The sequence below is a fragment of the Balaenoptera acutorostrata genome, chromosome 9 (genome assembly GCF_949987535.1).
Source record: "Balaenoptera acutorostrata chromosome 9, mBalAcu1.1, whole genome shotgun sequence".
NCBI lineage: Eukaryota > Metazoa > Chordata > Mammalia > Artiodactyla > Balaenopteridae > Balaenoptera > Balaenoptera acutorostrata.
The window spans coordinates 90,331,060-90,343,803 of NC_080072.1; positions in this window are offsets into that span (position 1 = coordinate 90,331,060).

Genomic DNA, 12,744 nt, shown 5'->3' on the forward strand with positions numbered 1-12,744 from the left:
TTGAGGCAGTATGTGATTAATGATCACAATTGAGGATGGAATCATAAGTAGTTTCATGGAAGATATAGGTCTTGGGCAAGGCTTTGAGGATCCTGGGAAGTGAGTAGATGGACAAGCATGGGGAGGACATTCCAGGTGGGGGAGTAGGATGAACAGTGGGCCTTGTGGTTGGGTCCACATTTGTGGTTTCAAGTTGTCTTGGTTTTCAGGGAAAGTCAACCAAACCTCAGACATGACAGTAAAGCACACTAGCTTTTGGCAAAGAAGAAGGGAGTGGTGAATGTTGCCATCTTAATTAGTGGTCATTTTTCTGCTGTACCTTTTGGAAATGCAGCAGAACAGGGGCCTGTGGGTAGACTTGCTGGAAAGGGATTTGGGGTTGACTTGGAGGAGGCCTGGCAAGGGTGGGTGAGGGGCCTAGGCTCTGCTGCAGAGGAGCGCAGTGGGCCTTCACTAACTGACCTGTCAGCGCAGAAGTCAGAGTGCTCTGGTTTTTAGCGCATTACCTAACACCAAGGCAGTTTAGAAGTTACATGTAACAGGAGGGCTCATTTCTGAAGCCCCACCCCTCACTCCCCCAGAAGCCCTAATGCTTTGCCCCTCAGCACTGAGGCAGTCTGCCTTGTGCAGGAAGCTCAACTGTTCTGAAGGGTAGATTTGGCTCTGAATTGTCCTCAAGTTTCAGGTGCAAAATGCCCCTGGATGGCCACCTGCCATCATCCTGGGCAGGGGGTAGGGAGGCGGTGGAAGGGCAGAGGGTCGGAAATGGGACCCTGTAACAGCAGAGTCAGGTCTGGACCAGGCTGGGAGAAGACAGGCGTGTCTCTGAGGTGGCTCCTGGGAGCCGTCTGTCATGCCCAGTGGGCCAGGATGAGAGGCTGAGCCAGGTGATGGGGGTGATGCAGGAGTGTGTCTCAGAGTCTGTGAGGTGAGCTCAAAGGGGATGTTCTGAGGCAGAGCATTTCCAGCTGTGTGTGTTCTGTGCAGGTGCTTGTGGGGCTGCCTGGACTGAGGGCCAGGGAAGCTGAAATGTGGGGAGACCCAGAGACAGCCTACGGACCCACCCTGTTTTCCCTGGAGTTGGTCCTCTTTTATCTGTTTTATACTTTGGGGATCTGCTTAATAACTCATTTGGGGAAAAAAAAAAAAAAGGATTCTGATGACAGAAATCAGTTAAAAATCTTTGTCAATTAAATGACTTTTCCACAATACGCTGCTTTGGCTCCTGCTTGAAAGAGTGTCCCCCAACTAGGAAAGTGCTTGTTGAGCACCCCGACTCTGTGGTGCACACCGGGGTGGCAGTGCTGAGCCCCAAGGCCGGCTCAGCGTGTCCAGAGCAGTGAGGCTCTGCTGGGGTCGCGGGGGCAGCGATGGGGAGGAAGAGACAGAGAGCTGCCGGCAGGAGGAAGAACAACGGGCCAGTGTGAGCGTGCCCGAGGGTCCGCGGAGGTGACGGTCCACCAGGACTGTGGAGGCGTGTTTGTCCAGGCAGGAAGCCACAGGGGATCCTGAGCCAGCCTCCCTTGGCACGTCTCCTGACCTCAACTGCAGCGGAGCCCCGGGCACCTTGAGGATGGCGGGAGCTGTCGCTGGGAAGCCCGCCCCAGTCCGCCTGGCAGGGCCAATTTGTTCCTGATTTCGTGGTTGTGCTTGAGGGCTCCTCCGCGTCCCCACTCCAGGAAGGATTCTCCACTGCACTCGGGTTGCTCAGCCTTCTCCCTTAGTCACCTCATGGCCTCACTGTCCGGGGATCATGTACTGAGCCAGGTGGGGCACTAAGATCTAATGAAACAGCTGCCAAGGGGGAAGGGTCCGACGGGGACAGGGCACCGCGTAGGCCCTCCTTGACACACGCGGAATAGACGGTTCTATGAGCGTGCTGGGGCTCTCCCACTGTGTGAAGACTCTTGGGCCAACACAGGTCTAACCATATCTTGGTGGGTGGGAGTAACTGTATGACAAGACAACACCGTTCCTGGTGTTGATGACTCAGGGAGGAGGCCTGCCTCTCGGACCAGGTATCGGGTTGGGCACAAGTGTCTGTGAAGGAGTAGGAGTGGGCCCACGAGGAGATAAATAGTAAAAATGAGGGGGCAGTACAGGTGGGACATGTATCTGGCATTAATCTGAACATCGTATATGGAAAACATCACAGAAACATCGTTTCTGTGAGCCAACAGAAAGAGCTGGTCATGGCAAGTTCTGAAAGTTGGACTGTTGGCTCGACTTCACCACGGATGGTGTTTTACATGTATGCTTTACATATAACTAATCTAACCCTCATAGAAATGTTATAATATATGTACTCAGAGACGATAAGTAACCTGCTCAAAGTTGGTGGAGGCAGGATCAAGGCTAGGTATTTGGCTTGTGAGTCTGGACTCTCAACCACCAAGTTATATATACACCATTGCACAGCCTGGAATGCCTATTCTCCCCAAAGCTCAGAGCCAAGCAATGAGGGGTGACAGGGCCAGGCCAGGCCCCTCCCCTCTTTTTGTGTTTAGAAAAGACAGCTAGGTATTGTAGAGGGCAACTGGGTAAGGCAAGGGGTTCTCAAATGTGATCCCGGAACCAGCAGCAGCAGTGTCACCCTTTGGAGCTTGGTAGAAATGCAAATTCTCTGGCCCTATCTCAGACACACCAAATCACAAACTCTGAGAATCATGATTTTGACACATGACAAAGTGTGAAAATCACTAACCCATCCCTGCCCTTGCCTATCTAAATGACAATGGGCAGGTAATTTCTGATCCTGGTTTCCTCATCTTTAAAATGAATGGCTCGGGCTTCCCTGGTGGCGCAGTGGTTGAGAATCTGCCTGCCAATGCAGGGGACACGGGTTCGAGCCCTGGTCTGGGAAGATCCCACATGCCGCGGAGCAACTGGGCCCGTGAGCCACAGCTACTGGGCCTGCGCGTCTGGAGCCTGTGCTCCGCAACGAGAGGCTGCAACAGTGAGAGGCCCGCGCACCGTGATGAAGAGTGGCCCCCGCTCGCCGCAACTAGAGAAAGCCCTCGCACAGAAACGAAGACCCAACACAGCCATAAATAAATAAATAAATAAATAAATAAATTTATATTAAAAAAAAAAAAGATACTCTCTTTAAAACAAACAAACAAAAAAATGAATGGCTCACTCCAGATTCAGTTTACTTTTTATTAATCCAACAAATACCTACCAGGTGACAGATTCGGAGACTACAAAAACACTGTGCCTTCAGAATGGAAAAAAATGACAACCAGGTGGCTTGGGGGTCATCTATGGTCACCACTCTAGGTTCAACCCTAGCTGACTCTTGCTGGAACAATTGTTAGAAACATTCTCTTTGTACCTCCCCTTTCTCCTAACTCCAATATATCTCCACACTGTTGGCAAAACCACATTTAAAGGGAGCATAATTGACCCTATTTCTCCTCAGTTAAAAACCTCCAATGGCTCCCTATTGTCTATGTTTTCCAAGTGGATCACAGTGAAGGCCCAGGCTGCTTGTGATACTTGGAAATGTCAGAGGCCTCAGACACAACTCTGCTCAGGACACATAGGCCTGCAGGATGGTTAGGAGTAAGGACTCCTGGCCAGCGAAGGTCCTAAGTTCTACAGAACGTGCGTCCCGTGGATGAAAGAAGGAAAGGGTAAGAATCTTATGCAACATTTGGCAAAACTTTGCTCTTTCTTGGGGATCACGTGACATTTCCCCAGGTAAACCTGGTTAGATTTCCTGCCTGCATTTCAAAACGTACAAAATGTTCAGAGCAGAAGAAAATGGATTTGTTGGCTCAGTACTCTCACCAGCGTGTTTGGTCTGCTGTGGCAACTGGAGCTGTTGTGCTCATCAGTCAGCAGCCTGAATCAAGCCCCTGGGACTTAAGGACTGCAGTTAACCTCGATAGGCTGGGAATTTGCTCTCCAGGTTCAAGTGCAGCCGCTGCTGTCTACATGGTTGTCTCACCCTCTGAAAAAGAACGAAGAACTGGTGATCAACGAATCCATGAGAGTTTAGTGAGCACATACTCTACAACTGGCATTGTGTCAATTTTTCTTGATAAAAAAGAAACCTGAGATGATTCCCCAAGGAACTCAACACTTCTTGCACCAGAAGAGGCAGTCTTCCAAGGCTTATGCAACCCACAGCTTGGTGGCATCTACACACTGGGCAATCTGCGCTTGAGCTGAGATGGGTCTGGGACTGCTTAGCAATCTGTCTGGATGTTTGCTCTGAGTCTGTGCATCTTCCTGTGAAGGCCACCTCACTGGTACAAAATGGTCCCACTGTTTCAGAAAGATACGTGTTCTGAGTTGCATCTTTGGCTGTGCATGTAGGACTGGAAACCTTTGGAGAAAGAAGGAAGGCAAGGATGTTCAGGTCGTATTAGACTGTTAGCTTTTGGGCTCAGGGTCCCCTGGTAAAATCCTTCTAGGCATCTGTGGCAGAGTGGGAAGCTCACCAGAGCTTTGGCCCTGCTTCCTGCTTATCTGACTGAGCTTGGGTCTCCCTGAGCTCAGTTTCTACTTTGCCACTGTGAGGGCAGTGGCTGGTGCTTAGCTGGTGTTTGTGGAATTTGTTGAATGTAGAATATCTGGTTTTAATGCCATTGATGGTTTTATCTGTATCCCTTAGCTGAATTTTCAGAAATGTTTTTCTAAATGTGCCCTGTGGAAATATAAGGCTGGAGGCCTCAAGATGTTTATTTGAAGAGATTCTTTCTGATCTACTGCTTTCCTTGTTTTGGTGAGAAGAAATTTGTGCTGTCTCTCTTCCACCTCCTCCCAACTCCCACGAAAATGGAAGCTCTTTGAAGTCAGGGACCTTACTTTACTTGTTCACTGCTGTATCCTCAGTGCCAAATACAGACTGGATGATAGAGGGTGACAGTCAACAAATATTTGCTGAAAGAATAGATAGATGAATGGATGGATGGACGAATAGATTGAGGGATGGAGGGATGAATCATTGGTTATGTGGGACTTAACTCTCTTGGAAGGTAGTGTCATATGGTGATTAAGAGGTGTGGAATCAGAGTGCCCAGGTTGGAACCCTGGCTCTTTTGATGAGTTGTATGTTTTAACCAAGTTTCTTAACCTCATTCTACTTCTTCATCTGTAAAATGAGGCTAATACTTCAAAGCATTTGTATGAGGATTAAATGAAGTAATATGTGCAAAGTATCTAGAACAGTTCCTGGCATATAGAAAAGTCCAGAAATCTTGGCTATCATTGGCTTTGTGAACAGGAAGGTACATGTGGGTTTCCTGGAGCTGTTGGATCTCTGTCTTCTGCCCCACTGCCAACACTTTTTTTTCATGGTGTGACTGTGTATTTGTGGAACACACTAACTAACTGAAATTTGTTTTGTTTTGTTTTTTTAAGGTTCTCATGCCATTCAGTTTATATTATTGTGATCCTGTTACATTTCTTGCCCTGTTTTTGTTTTGTATTTGCTCCCATAGACAGTGGTAGAAATGCTGGGCTCAAGTCAAAAACTTCCATATTCATTGTTAATAAAAGTAATAATAACAACCATAATGGCTACCTTTTATAGAGTTTGTGTGCTGGGCATTGTATACTTTTCTGGCTAAGTAATTGCCTGGATCAGGGGTCATGGATACCCAGGTACTGACTGACTGTCGTATCTGACTTTGTCTCTGGGTTTGCTGAGGCCAAGCTTAGCTTCGTTCACTAGTTTCTCTCTGGTGTTGGTTTGACCACACATGCCTCACTTAGAGTTACTGCTTCATTGAATTAACTGCTTTGTCTTTGGAGGCAGATCTTTTTTTCCTTTGGACCCTTGAGATGTCTAAAATTCTGAGTTGTCTTTGTCCCTTTCTTGCCTTTTCTTTTCTTCCATTTCCATTTCTATTTTTATCTCCTTTTCATCTTCTCCATGTCTTCATTCATTCATTCAAGTTGCTCTCCTACCAAATTAGAGAAGTGGCAGTTCAAAAAAAGCAGCACAGCTGCCCGCCCCACAGCTCCACCTGTGACCAAAAGTAGCCCAGGAGCACGGCACACATGCAAATAGACTTGTCCTGACGTGCTGGAGCTTTTTCCTTTTTGTAGTAAACTAAACGTTTGATTCACAAGGAAATGGACTTTAGCTCTATTGTAATTCCTATTTCGATAGTGTTTGGGCACAAATCATGAACTACACTTAGTGAAAATACTGAGTCACTGGAGGGCTTGGTGTTTCAGAAAGAGGAAGAGGAGGAGGTTCTTTGTTGCATTTTCAGAAGGAAGGGTGGTTGACAAGCATCATCTCAATCATTGGACAAACCCCCTTCCCTTTACTCCTTTGAGCCTTTAGCTCAAGGGGAACAGGGTCCAACGGCATCCCTGATGTCTGTTGTTTTGGAGGCTCTGGTCACTTGGGGGACCTTTTAATGCTACACAGAGAAGCAGTGAGACTGGGCGGTCTGAGTCATGGGCATGCAGAGTGGGTGCCAGGTCACAGGGTCACCTGATCACTCTTCCCTGTAGGGGGGGGGACTACAGGAAAGGGGTTGTCTCTGGGTGCAGAGCATTCATGGTGCCAAGCTCCCTCCTGTGTGTGGGAAATGATGGTTATGTGCTTAAGTAGACAAGAGATCTTCCATGCTACACTTAAGCTGGAGCTTTTTGTTTTTCTTCTTAATTAGGGCTTTCTAGGGGCATTCCAATGAATAAGAGTTGAAAGAAGATAGAAAAAGAAATCTTGAGAAGAAAGGAAGGACCAGCGTTTGACTGCCTAAGTTAGTGCTTCCTAAATCCCAAAGTAATGTCACCTGAATTTTTTTTTTTTTTTTTTCACAAAAACCAACCAACCAACCGAGTCATGGTCCACTCCAGACCTACTGAGTCAGGTTTTTAGAGGGTGGGGCCCAGAAATGTCTCTTATAATTATTCCATGTAATTGGAACTACTTACTAGGAACTCTTGTGGGACTTTCCATTATTAAAAAAAGCAGGTTTTTCACCCCAGTGATAATTGCTTGAGCACAGGGCCTATGTCTTCCTCACCTCTATGACACTGACATCTAGCGTAATTCCTAGCACAGAGTTAGTGCTCAGTAAGCCTTTGTAGAAGTATCATGGAAGGTATTTCTTGAAGTTGGCCATCAACTGTGCAAGACTGTGGGGGAAAGTATTGTTTGTGACGTGGAGGTGAAATTAATTAAGCCTATTATTTGGCGTGTACTGCCAAGTATTGGAAGGACAACATGGTGGAAAGAATAACCTGGAGACTTTTTCTTTTGCATGGGCTGTCTTCCAAAGCTCATGGTAACAAGGGCATCAAAGGTAATAACCACTAGGTTTTTATGACTATCATCCAGGATTATTTATGACAGTCTTGGGACATAGATCATAGTTCTATCAACCTGACCCTTGGTTTTCTCATCGGCAAAAAGGGGGCATGAACACTTGCCAGCTGCCTGTGTTGGAGAGAGTTTGTCAGTATGACTAGAGGCCGTCTGTCTAGTGTCAGAGGGCATTCAAGTACAGCCCTAAAGAGTTGGGCATCCTGCAGCCCGCCACGGAGGCCAGGCTGTTACACACAATAAGGCACTAGCTTCTGAACACTGGCATCCATTCAAGTCACTCTGACATAGGTCTCTGCAATCTTTATTTGATCAGAATGAAAGTGATTTCCTTTTATAATTGTTCCTAGTCATAACGTCCAATTATTTAAAGCACTATAAAGCTGGAAATCTCAACCATTAAGGACATTCTTTGATAAGGACCTGCCAAGTAGCTGTCGGCCATATTTGTAGATGGTGCCTGGGGACTGGGGGTGCTGAGATGTGGTGTGAATCCCACTACTTCTTTGGCAGGGGTTATGGGAACTGCTCTTCTCTTGGAAAAGTACAAATTGGCGAAACTTGAAGGGGTCCCTAGTGTGCGTGAATTTGAGAACAAAAACATGAAAGGGAATTCAATTACGTAGTCTCTTGATCAAAGTGAAACAATGAAAATTAGTGTACAGAGAGGACTCTATACTAGGCTGTTACATTTAATCGTTGCAACTATTCTTATTATTACTTTGATTTGGAAGAGGAGGAAACTAAAGCTAGGAGAGTTCAAACAATTACCCAAGGCCACACTGCTAGCAGTGCAGCCATATTTCAAACCAGGCTTTCTTTTCTTTTTATTTAATTAATTAATTAATAATTTTTACTTTTGGCTGTGTTGCGTCTTAGTTTCTGTGCGAGGGCTTTCTCTAGTTGCGGCAAGCAGGGGCCGCTCTTCATCGCGGTGCGCAGGCTTCTCACTATCGCAGCCTCTCTTGTTGCGGAGCACAGGCTCCAGACGTGCAGGCTCAGTAACTGTGGCTCACGGGCCCAGTTGCTCCGCGGCATGTGGGATCTTCCCAGACCAGGGCTCGAACCCGTATCCCCTGCATTGGCAGGCAGCTTCTCAACCACTGCGCCACCAGGGAAGCCCCCAGGCTCTCTTAAATCTCTCTGTGATGCCCGGATGCCTTGACCATAGGCAAATTCTGTGGAAGAATGAAATGATATCCATTTGCAGGAGAAATGAGAAATGGATTTAGTTGACTCAGTGTGTAAAGGAAACACAGGAGATTGAGTATAGGCAGCAATGGAACTTGATATTAAACACAGGGATTACTCATATCACTTGGGGTCTCATTCTTGTTCTAGCTGAACTTAGTTAATTTATCCTTCATATATTAAAATTTTTGATCTCATAACATTTATCTAAAATAAACAGTGGTTCTTAACCTTGGAATTCTTGTAATCACTATGGATTGTGTCCCAAGGAAAATATATACACATACGACCCTTCCTTTAAAATCACCCAGGTCCTTCCTTCCTGTTCCACCACACCTCTAATGTCAAGAAATCTTTCTCCAGATACGTAACTTTACAAATTGCTCTGACTTTCTGGGCCACAGACAATCTTTATAGTCCAGGGGCTGTTCAACCTGCAGGCATCAGATTTTCTATGCTCTAGTCTGTTCTGGGTTCTTATGGATGTATTTTCTCTTTTTTTTTTCCAGCCTTAAGAAAATTCCTACAATAAACTTTATCCAGGTGTTTGACCACTTTTTACTCCTGTATTTTTTGCGTCATCCTCTTGGGTTGCCCTTTTTATCTGATTGCTTCCTCCAAGAGCAATTTTAATGTCAGGTCAGGTATGCTTAAGGATACTTTTGTTATGCTACAATAGTTGAATGACAGTTTGGTTGGATTTAAAGTTATAGGTTCAATGGTCTTTTCTTCTATACTTTAAAAATATTTTTTCATTGTCTATTTGCATCCAGTTTTGCTATTGAAAATTGTACTATCAGTATGATTCTTGTTCCTCACCTGTTAATATGATCTTCTCATCAGAAGATCACCAAGAATAAAGTTAAATGGCAGATTAGGAGAAGAAATTTGTATTGAGTAAAACTTATTATATCTAGAACTATACATATAAAATATACGAATAACTCCAGGTAATCAACAAGAAAAAGACAGCAACCCCAGTAGAGAAATTGGCAAAGAAATGAAAAAACATTTTAGAGAAGAGGGAATCCTGGAGGTTAGGAAGTGTATGAAGAGATGCCCAAATTTATTAGCATTAGTAATGTACAATAAAACCACAATGAAATATCACTACATCTATTAGTTTGGCAAAAATTAGAAAGCTGGATGATACCAAGTTTGGTGGTGAAATGGAAATACCTAAAGCCTCACGGAACTGCTGGTGGGAGTCCTGGTTGCATTTAGTCAACTTAAATACCTGCATATCCTTTGACCTAGTAATTCTACTTCTGGGCGTATAATTCCAAGGAAATGTTCACATGCCTCTGTAAAAGGATGCATATCAGAATGTCGATGCATATCAGAATGTTGATGTATTGTTTGTGGAGGGAGAGGTTGGAAACAATCTGGTTAAGTATGATGCAGTGCTGCATTCCACTGAATACTTTCAAGCCATTAGGAGTGACAGATGGAATGTATACATAGCAATGGGGATGGATCTTACAACATAGTTCTGAGTTAAAAAGTAAGAAACAGTATGAGCTCTATACTACGGCACCACTTACGTGAATTAAATATCTATGTGAGCAAAACAATACACATTGTGTTAGAACAGATACAAATGTCTACAGATAAAGGGATTGACATCAACCAGATGAAAATAGTTGCTTTCATTGGAATGGTGGGTATCTGGTGGAGGTGAGGGGAGTCAGAAAAAAGAATAGCCATGGTAGATAGGGAGGAGAGTGAATTAATGAATAAATTAATGAACAAATAAATGAATGAACAAACAAACAAACAAATAAATAAATGAGTCCACCATGGACCAATGATGATAAAGTGCCATGGATGAAGAGGATGATTAAAGCCCAAATGAAAAGGGAAAAATAACCTAATGTAGACAATGGCACATAATGAGCACTTAGTAAACATTTATTGAATGAAGAAATGCAGTCTGTGGTGAATCAGTTTTGCAAAGCTAAGAGTTCTTTACTGAATTATTTTAGGAGTTTTGATTTTGGCATATCAATTTTTAAAAAATGTGAACACACCGGTGTTTCAAGACATCTGGATGGCATTAACAGAATTTTTCTCCTCCACTTCTTGAGGTATTGCACAAACATGGACACCTTGTCCTCTTTCAAACTATGCCATGTAGTTTGACTTTTGATTCTGACTTATGGAAAATGTCTTCCCAGCAAATATTTGCCTTTTTGATCAAATCTTGGTTCCCAAATACCTGCCTGTATGTGGTCATTGATGATATCCACTTTCTTTGCTGGAGGCACTGAGTTGGACTCTGCTTCCTGAGCTCTGAGGTTGTCAGCAGTGGCAGGGTTTAAAGCTGGCCGTGACGGTGGATGTGCTGACGTTTTTCTCTGCCACTGTACAAGATTTGATTTCTTACAGCACCTCCGGGTTTGTCCTTGTCCTCCCCTCTTTCCAGAGGATTTATCCCTGGGGATATAAACTTCTATTGATCTGCTCCAGGTTTTAATATTAGTGATCCTATATTTCTGCTGATAAACATAGTTCACATTTGGCTTTCACTGATTTCAACTTAACGAATATCTATTTGTGTTAATTATTTAAAATTCCAGCTCTAGTCAGATGAACTTGTGTCTTACACCCAGCTTATCACCTAATAGCCCTGTGATACTGGGCAAATTAAATTTCCTAAGCATTTGTTTGTTCTTCTGAACAATATGGGTAGAAGTTTTCTCACAGAGTTGTGGTGACGAGATAATGTAGTTAAGGCTCCACATGGAGCTTGGTGCATAACAAGTTGTTATTATTGCTTCATGGAAATCATTATGCTAGGCCTGTGAGGAGACACAAAGATGAATAAGAAAAAAGTTCTTAATTTCATGGACTTGGAGAGAATGAGACAGATGCCCAAACTACAGAGCAATGTGAGAGAGGGCCAGTGAGGTCACATATCCTCCTAAGAAGCCTGTGAGACATTCAGAGAACTGCTTCTTCATTTTATAAACAAGGAAACTGAGACTCAGAAGGGTTATGTGACTTGGTTAAGGGGACATAGCTAGTGAGTGCCAGAGCCTTGTTGGGGACCCATGTCTCCTCTGACGGAGCCAGGCCTGATGGATGTGTCCCTGTTTCCGTGGATACTCTTCAGTGTGGCCCAAGGCCTTGTAGCACTGCTGCCTGCCAGGCCATTGACTGGAGCCTCCAATGTCCTTAAGCCCAGAGGCTTTGTGTTGAGGGCTCATAACTCAGCCAGGAGATAGACTTTGTTTTTTGAGTGAGTTTGGTTGGTTTATGTGGCTGGTATATGTGGACAACATTTCTTTTCAAGACCTGCTTTCAAACCAACAACCCATTAGAGACAGTAATTCATTAAATTCATCACTTCATTTGAATGAACTTTTATTGAGAGACAGATATGCTCCAGGTCCTTTGTTGGCACTGGGGAGACAAAGATGAAACCTCCTTGCAGAGCCTACAGAGGCATGCAACAATTTACTGCCACGTAACAAACAGACAAAGTGCTCCAGGACCTGAGGAAAGAGGGACGGATATTTTCTGGATGAGGAGGTTTGATGGGTCAGAACATTTTCCACTGGAAGGATCCTGAAAAATGAGGAGATGATTTTCGGGTGAGGAACTGGAGAAGAGGAACCGAGAGAGAGGGGACAGCAGTGTCAAAGGCAGGAGCTGCACGGGTGCAGAGTGGTGCTTAGAAGGCACTGGGGACCAGTGGCAGGGGTGGGCGTAAGTGGGCCACGAGCCTGGGAAGGTGGACAAGGATTAGATTGCTAGCGGCCTTCTATGTCCCCAGCTCTGTGGCTGAAGGGACCAGGTGAAGGCTTTTTAAGCTGGAGAATGGCATCATTCGATCTAGGTTGTGTGACACGGCTCTGAGGCAGCGTGGAGGGCAGAGCAGCAAGGCCCCAGACCGGCCGGAGGGGGCCCAAGTCAGGTGGTCTTGACCCCAGACTGATGGGGTCATAAGGGCCTAAGCATGTGGACTTCAGGTACCCAGTGGCAGAAGGCAACCAAACTGGGAAGAAGTCCATGGCCTAACACCCCAAACACTATCAGAGGGTGAACCCCATTACTTTTCCGCCGAGTCACTTCATTTGGACAGGTGGTGCTGGCTAGGAGGGAGGCTCTGTTCACATCACGTCTGCAAGTTCTCTTCGAGTACCCAGCTCCAGTCGAAGAGCCCGGGCGTCTTCTATCTGCGCTGAGGGAGCTGGCCTCTTTCTCCCTGGGCATGTGGACCATCAGAACCGGTGTTCCCCCTATTTAAGCATGAT